This window comes from Arachis ipaensis, chromosome B02 (assembly GCF_000816755.2).
Source record: "Arachis ipaensis cultivar K30076 chromosome B02, Araip1.1, whole genome shotgun sequence".
NCBI classification, from domain to species: domain Eukaryota; kingdom Viridiplantae; phylum Streptophyta; class Magnoliopsida; order Fabales; family Fabaceae; genus Arachis; species Arachis ipaensis.
Window position 1 is genome coordinate 96,810,274 of NC_029786.2, and position 7,523 is coordinate 96,817,796.

At 32.2% G+C, this 7,523-nt stretch overlaps 1 pseudogene; it reads left to right on the top strand.

The window, feature by feature from the left end:
* Positions 2,111-6,914, top strand: LOC107625854 (annotated as a pseudogene).

Sequence of the window (7,523 nt, forward strand, 5' to 3'; positions counted from 1 at the left end):
CTGATTTGCTAGTGCATTTGCCACATCCGCCACATCTGCCACCATAGCCTCGTCAGCTTGATCTTCGTCTACACCCGGATCAACGACCTCGTAGTTACTTTCGAACTCTTCTTCACTATCACTGTTGTAATCTTCCAATTCAATATCTCGGTCCGCTGCAGATTGCTCGAACTCGATATACAGTTCGATAAACGTCATTCGCGACCGACTTTCAAGATACACTGAAAACATTTCTTGCATGCTCGCTTCGTCGGTCACGTATTTCGTTTGAAATTGCACGAACCCACCAAAGACAGATATAGGATATCTGTACAGAATACACGACACTCTCCTAGATATTTGAGAATCCATCCTCTCACAAATGACCCCTTTTAATTCTTCAAATGACAGTGTAAATGGAATAATAATATCTAACGGATTATCACACACAAATTTCACTCCTTCTGATGTTTGTAATAAAATATGGCCATGATAATACACTTTTAATCTTACTCTATCATCCATGATAATAGAGAAGAAGAGATCTACAAATAAAGAAGAAGAGATTTGCAGAGAAGATGTTTAGAGAATTGTAGCACCGAAGAGGAGGAATGAAATGAGCTGCTCAGATTGGGTGGGTACATCTATATATATATATCACACTCAAATCGGACCATCCGACCGCATGTATGGCCATTCGAAATTTTTAGAACTAACTAATCGGACAGTCCGATTAGTAGAAAGTCCGCCCAAAAATTTTTTTAAACCCAGAAATCGCTGGGTCTGATTTGGGTTAGCTGGAGTTTTTCTGAAATCAGCCCTCAAATCGGTAGGTCCGATTTCCTTGGGCTAAAAAAAAAAAAATCTTATGCATGCTCCAAATCGTATGGTCCGATTTGCATGCATGCAACTACGCCACGCACAAATCGGACAGTCCGATTTGTGCCCCTCACCTCCTGCATGAAATCGGACCGTCTGATTTCCCTCCATTAGCTAATCGTCGTCACACACTAGTTAAACACCTCTCAGCGCCATAAACGGGCGTTACACCAACCCTTGGTTCATATCCAAAAAAATTAGCCCACCTCTCTGCTCTCATCATTTCGCTTATATATAGCTTGTTCTAAGTCTTTTTTCTTTATCAAGTTAGGTATCTCTGATATCTAACATATATACCTACCCTCACCATCTTTTATTTTTTTTAAATTTTTTTAAAAATAAAATACAACTTATAATTAAAAAATTTCTTGTTAAATATGACTTATTCCGGTGTATTTGTATATTTTTGGAGACGATGATAATAGTTGCCATTGTTAAATATGACTTATTTTTTTAATTTATAATTAAAAAAATTCTTGAAGAAATTATGCTTGTTGTCTGTGTATTTTTGTATACTCCTATATACTGTTTGTAGATCTATATACTATTTGAAAATGATGATAATAGATTAAGAATGTGGAATTCAAAAAAATTAAAGGAAGTTTGTCGGCGGTTAGACGAACTCTATAATTTTTATAGAGTTTGTCGAGGTGCGGCGAACTTGCTCTAAACAAAAAAAAATTGTATTTAAGGAATTAAAATTCAAAAAATGGTGTTTAAAAAATATGAATTTTTTTTGTTTTATTTCTGAAAAAATCCCCTCCCTCCTATCTATTTTTAAAGTATCTATCACCGAAAATAGTGATTAATTTCTCTGTTATAGATTATTTACTTGAAAACAAATGATTGGTGAGTGTTCACATGATATTTTTACTTCAAATAAAATATTATTTTAGTCCTAACATTAAGTTAAGTATTAATTTTATTTTTAACGTTTTTAAAACTTTCTATTTTTATTTGAAATATTTTAGTTATTTTATCATGCTTTAGTCCTCTAATTAAAATTAAAAGTTTTTTTTTTAAAATATCTTTTTTTCTAATATGATTTTCTTCTAGATATCGACAAAAATTACAATATACATTTCACAAATTACAAAGCGACATTGCGAGAATCTGATGACACGTGGCCATCATCTGACGGTGGAAAACAAGTCAAACAAACGTGGCCATGTGGTTCTTGTTTTTGTTCCCTCTTACATGCAAAAAGAGAAAGTAAGAAACCATAAACAAACCCAAAGGAGCACATAGAAACATTTTGAGGAAAAAAAACAACAAAAAACCACGGCAGTTGAAGGTAAAGTTCACTCACTCACTAACCTTCTTCTCCTTCTCTATGGATATGTATATATACATATACACAATTCAGTTTTGATTCAACTCAATGAATCATAAATCAATATATAATATTACTATATATATATACAACTTCCAAGTTCCAAATTAAAGCATATGCTTGATGATCATGGTGGTGATGTGGAGGTACTTCAATGGCAGAACAGCGAGAAGGTTTGTATCCACTTGTAGTGGCCATGGTTGGTGGGACAAAGTGAGAGTTGCACCAAAGAACCCCATTGTCAGTGTGAATGAGTCTTTTCTTGCTGACCCTTTTCCCCACAAGGTCAATCTTGCTATGGTAAGTAATTAAAGTAATTAACTTATTGCTATGGAAAGAGAAAAACAAAATGCTTACTTAGTTATTATATTAACATCTTGCTAATAATTTTTATATATGTTAGGGTACTTATAGGGATGATAATGGAAAACCCTTTACTCCTCAATGTTTTGGTGATGCAGAAGCAAAGATTAACAGATATACATTAGAGTGAGTCTTAATTAGCTTTCAGCACTGAAACATTCCTTGATTACAATTTACAAGCTACCATGTTACTTATATAGGAAAGTGAAACTGAATTGAATGTTGGATTATGATTTTTTTTTTTTAAGTTTTTGTAACAATCTGGCTAGTCTAGTCTATAGAACCGGATTCTGAAAAGTAGTTATTTTTATTGACGGGTCGATAATTAATTGAATCATCTTTACTCTGTGCCAAAATTGATCATATAAAACGTTGATTATACTCCGACATTTAGAACAGTTTACATAATCTGTGTCAGTTTTTGGTACATACACTCTAGTTTGGCCACAATTAGTTGCAGATTTCTTGGAGTAAAACTGATTCTATGAATATTTCTTTTGCCTTCTCATGGAGAGTTTATTTAATGTGTTTATTGACAGGGAAACAAACTCTTCTGAGGTTAGTTCAAAGTTTGTTATGGAGAGTGTAAAGTTGGCATATGGGAATGATTCATTTGTTGTAAGAGAAGGGTTGTATGCTGGAGTTCCAGCTTTGTCCGGAACCGGCGCGTGTCGGCTTTTTGCCGAATTCCAAAGGAATTTCTATCCTGATTCTCTAATTCATCTTCCAGATCCTACCTGGCCAAAGTTAGTCCTTTTTCCACAGAATTATTCTTGATGATGTTTTTTTTTTCCCCAGCATCTAATTTTCAAAGTTTGTATGTTATAGTCACCACAACATTTGGAGACAGGCTCAGATTCCAGTCAAAACATTCCACTACTATGATCCTGATACAAAGGGTTTAGATTTTGATGCACTCATAAATGATATCAAGGTATATAATAATTTAGTTATCAAAGTTATGCATGATTTTCATGATCATGAATTACATAGAAATTTAGCATCCATTATACACATCTTGAATTCTTGTATTTCAAGCAAATCTAAGGATATATGATCAGCATTTAGTATTAACATATGAACTACCATCGTCCAATCCAAATGCAACTATACTATGATATATAAAACAAACTTTTGACTATTCTATGTTCATTCTGTGCTTGTAACTTGCAAGTTCAGAACGCGCCGGATTCTTCGATCTTCTTGCTTCATCCTTGTGCTCACAATCCAACCGGTGTTGACCCCACTGAAGAACAATGGAGAGAGATTTCATACCAGTTCAAGGTATGTGATGACACATAATAAGATGCTTAAATATTTGCTATGATACCATAACTTTGAATCGATTGTAACATTCTCTTAGTAATTACTTTCCAGGTCAAAAATCATTTTCCCTTCTTTGATATGGCATATCAAGGATTTTCAAGTGGTGATCTTGATAAGGATGCTGCGGCGCTTCGGATTTTCGTTGAAGATGGACATTTAGTAGGCTGTGCTCAATCATTTGCAAAGAATATGGGACTATTCGGGCATAAAGTTGGTTGTTTAAGGTAAAGATTGTTAATCTGACTCCCCAAAGTTTCAGTTCTAAATCCTTGTAATTAGAAGCATAGCATATCATATACAATGACTCTGTCTCCGTGCATTATAAGTTAGGTCAAAAATATTTTGTGATGCATTTTTGTGATAAAAGTTAAATTGTGTAACAATGTCACCAATATGTTGTACTGTGTTATTTGATTTATTGAGTTCTAGAAAGCGCGACTAAATAAACGAATAACTATAGGAAACCAACTTTTAATTAGTCAGTATTAGCTATTTGCTTTTGAAAATTATTCTTTTAACCCTCAGTTTTTGGAGAATTTAGGTTTTATGTTTAGGATTTAGAATTTAGGATAAAAAAAAGTAGTTTTAAAGAGTTGACTGATATTGGCTGAAAAAAGTTGACTCGCTAATTGAACTCTAAATCAACTATGTTAGTGTCCGACCTAAAAACTAAACATCATATCATATGCAAAAATGGATTTGACCAAACATGTATTACACTTTCTAATTCAAAGATACTTCAAACACAACTTGACTATGATATATGGGGTTTAGAAATCTCAATAAGAATAATAATTTTACAAATTTGTCAAATGAACCTGCTAGCAAGTATCGGCATAAATGACACAAGTTAAGAATGCTACACAATTTTTGGCCAAGATTAGAAAGTAGTAAATACTACACTTTTTTTTTCCAAATCTAAATAATTGAAAACCATATTAGTCTTGAAAATATACACAAATATATTCCATGTCTATGTACTTTCATTTTAAAAATTCGGTTTGTCTCCATGTTGACGTTATGTCAAGTGTCTGTGTCCGTGCTTCATAGACTGATATGCTTGAATGTCGATAATAGTGTCTTGACCCGGGATATAAAGCAAGCAGCTGCAGTGAAAAGCCAACTACAGCACATTGCTCATTCAATGTATAGCAGCCCTCCAATCCATGGCATTTTACTTGTTACTATGATCTTGAGTGATCCAAACATGAAAGAACAATGGAAGAAAGAGATGAAGGTAAAATCACTGCCTTAAACCATATTTTTTGCTTTTTCCATTTCTAAATAGATTCAGTCTTTTTGAAGATCATGGCTAACAGAATCCGAGCAATGCGAACTACTCTACATCGAAATCTTGAGGACTTGGATTCATCTTTCAACTGGGAACATATAACTAATCAGGTTTTTGGTGTTGTGATTTTGCATATATGTTGTTTTACCTTTTGCTTGAGGAAACAAATCATGACTTTAGTTCATGTACCGAATTCAGGTTGGCATGTTCTGTTTTCTGGATTAGCCCCTGATCAGGTTAGACACTTGGAGAAGCTATTCCATATATATATGAGTCCAGATGGACGAATAAGGTACGCTTATGTGGAAAAGATCGGAAACCAATTTTTTTCGGTCAATATTTTTCTTCTCTTATACATTATTTTGTTGGCCGAAAAAAGTTAGTTACCTAACAAACCTATGGTTTTGCGAGCCTGACCGAATCGGTCGGTTCAATCAAATTAATTGGGAATCGGTCATCAGAATGGTCTGGTTCAAAACAAAAAGTAGTTGGCAATTATTTGGTTAGAGCATAAAAAAAACTAGTCAAAGGATCAGTTAACGGGTCGAACCAGCATAATTTTTTTAGCGGTTAATTAGTTTAAAATAGTAAAATACAAAAAAAAAAAGTCACTTTTTCTAAAACTATATATATGTTTTATAACTTTGGTTGAATCTCGATTAAATCTTTAAATCTTTGAATTTCTAATTTTACCGATTCAGTGATTGATTCGATTTTCAGAACTTTGAGCAAACCAAAAATCCAAGTATAGAAAAGAATTTTAAGTATATTAGATACACCGATGTTCTAATAATTTTTACCATTGATCTCAATTATAAAAAAAATATATAATATATATTAATTAAAATCAACTATTAAGATTATTAAAATACCAGTATTCCGAATATATTTGAAAACTTTCTTATAGTATAGACCATCCCCATATTTGGTAAATATCTAAGAATAATGAGACGAATAAAAGAAAAGTTTGCAAATCGTTTGGTTCCTATCCCAAGACAACGAGGATAGAAACCTAGAAAAAGTAAGAAAAAGAACACAGTTTTTATAGGCACCTATTTAAATAAAGATGTTAAAAACATCTTCTTATGAAGAGTGAAGAGTCTTATGTTAAAAGTGTGTTTTGTTTGTTTATCATCTAATGATAAAAAAAAAATACATCTTCACACAAAGTTAATTGTAAAATCTTTATGATAGTATTTATCATTTTTGTATCTCTATATTATGTTTGGTTTTAGTGGAAAGAACATTACAGGGGTAAAATAGGAATATAAAAAAAGAACGAGAGCATGCTGGAACACACTTTCACTAAACATACATTAAAATTCTGTTCTAATTGTTAATTTCAATAAATAATAATAAGCTTCATTTAACTCTTAAGGTTGTTGTACTTGCAGCATGGGAGGTGTGACACCAAGCAATGTAAACTATTTGGCAAATGCAATTCATCAAGTTACAAGAATCAGTGAAGCAGCCTCTGTTTGCATGTAACATGCATTAATCATAAACTTTACTCTGATCACATGATATATTAACCATTTTTGCCTAATGTAATTTATTCTTGTTAAACCTACCATACAACATACATACCTGTAGTAGGTGAAAATATTCACAAAGTCAAATAATATTAGACTATTGTAAATGTTTTTTAACTCTTGTGAAACAATTAAACATAGCCTAAGTCATTGTATAGAAAGGCTTTGATGTTTTCATATTTGATGAATGTAATTAGCAAATTTAATTACACATACTCTGCCATACACCAAGATTACCAATGTGGGAATTGGAATTAAGATTTATACTTAAAAAGTAAATAAATAAATAAATAAATAATGAAAAAAAATTTTAATAGGGGACAAAATTACCCCAATATTGAGTTTAATAAAGGATCAATGCATATATGGTGAAACTAAAGAAAAATTGATGCATGAGTATGTGAATTATTACATTTCCTATTATGGAATTTATTTAGGGTGCATCATGGTTGCTAAACACAAACTGTACTGTGGCCCATCCTTGTGCACATGGGAATCAGAGACAGCTAAGTCACTAGTTTTTGTTTTCTATTAACTTTTTTTTTTATTTAATAATTTTTTGTCTGCCGACAAATTGGTTGAACTTGAAGCAAAGCCTTCAACCCAAACAATGTTATGTTCGATATCTTTTTGAGTCTCATCCCCACCTTCTTGGTAATTAATTGGTGTTTGCCCTGCTTAAGAACAGAGATATCACCTACCTTATTATTTTCGAGAGTTTGATTTGAATCATAGTGTATTTATATGTTGATATTAATTAATGCATGCTGTCTTAATTAAATGAATTTATTTTCATAATTAATAGAGACAAAAAGAAATA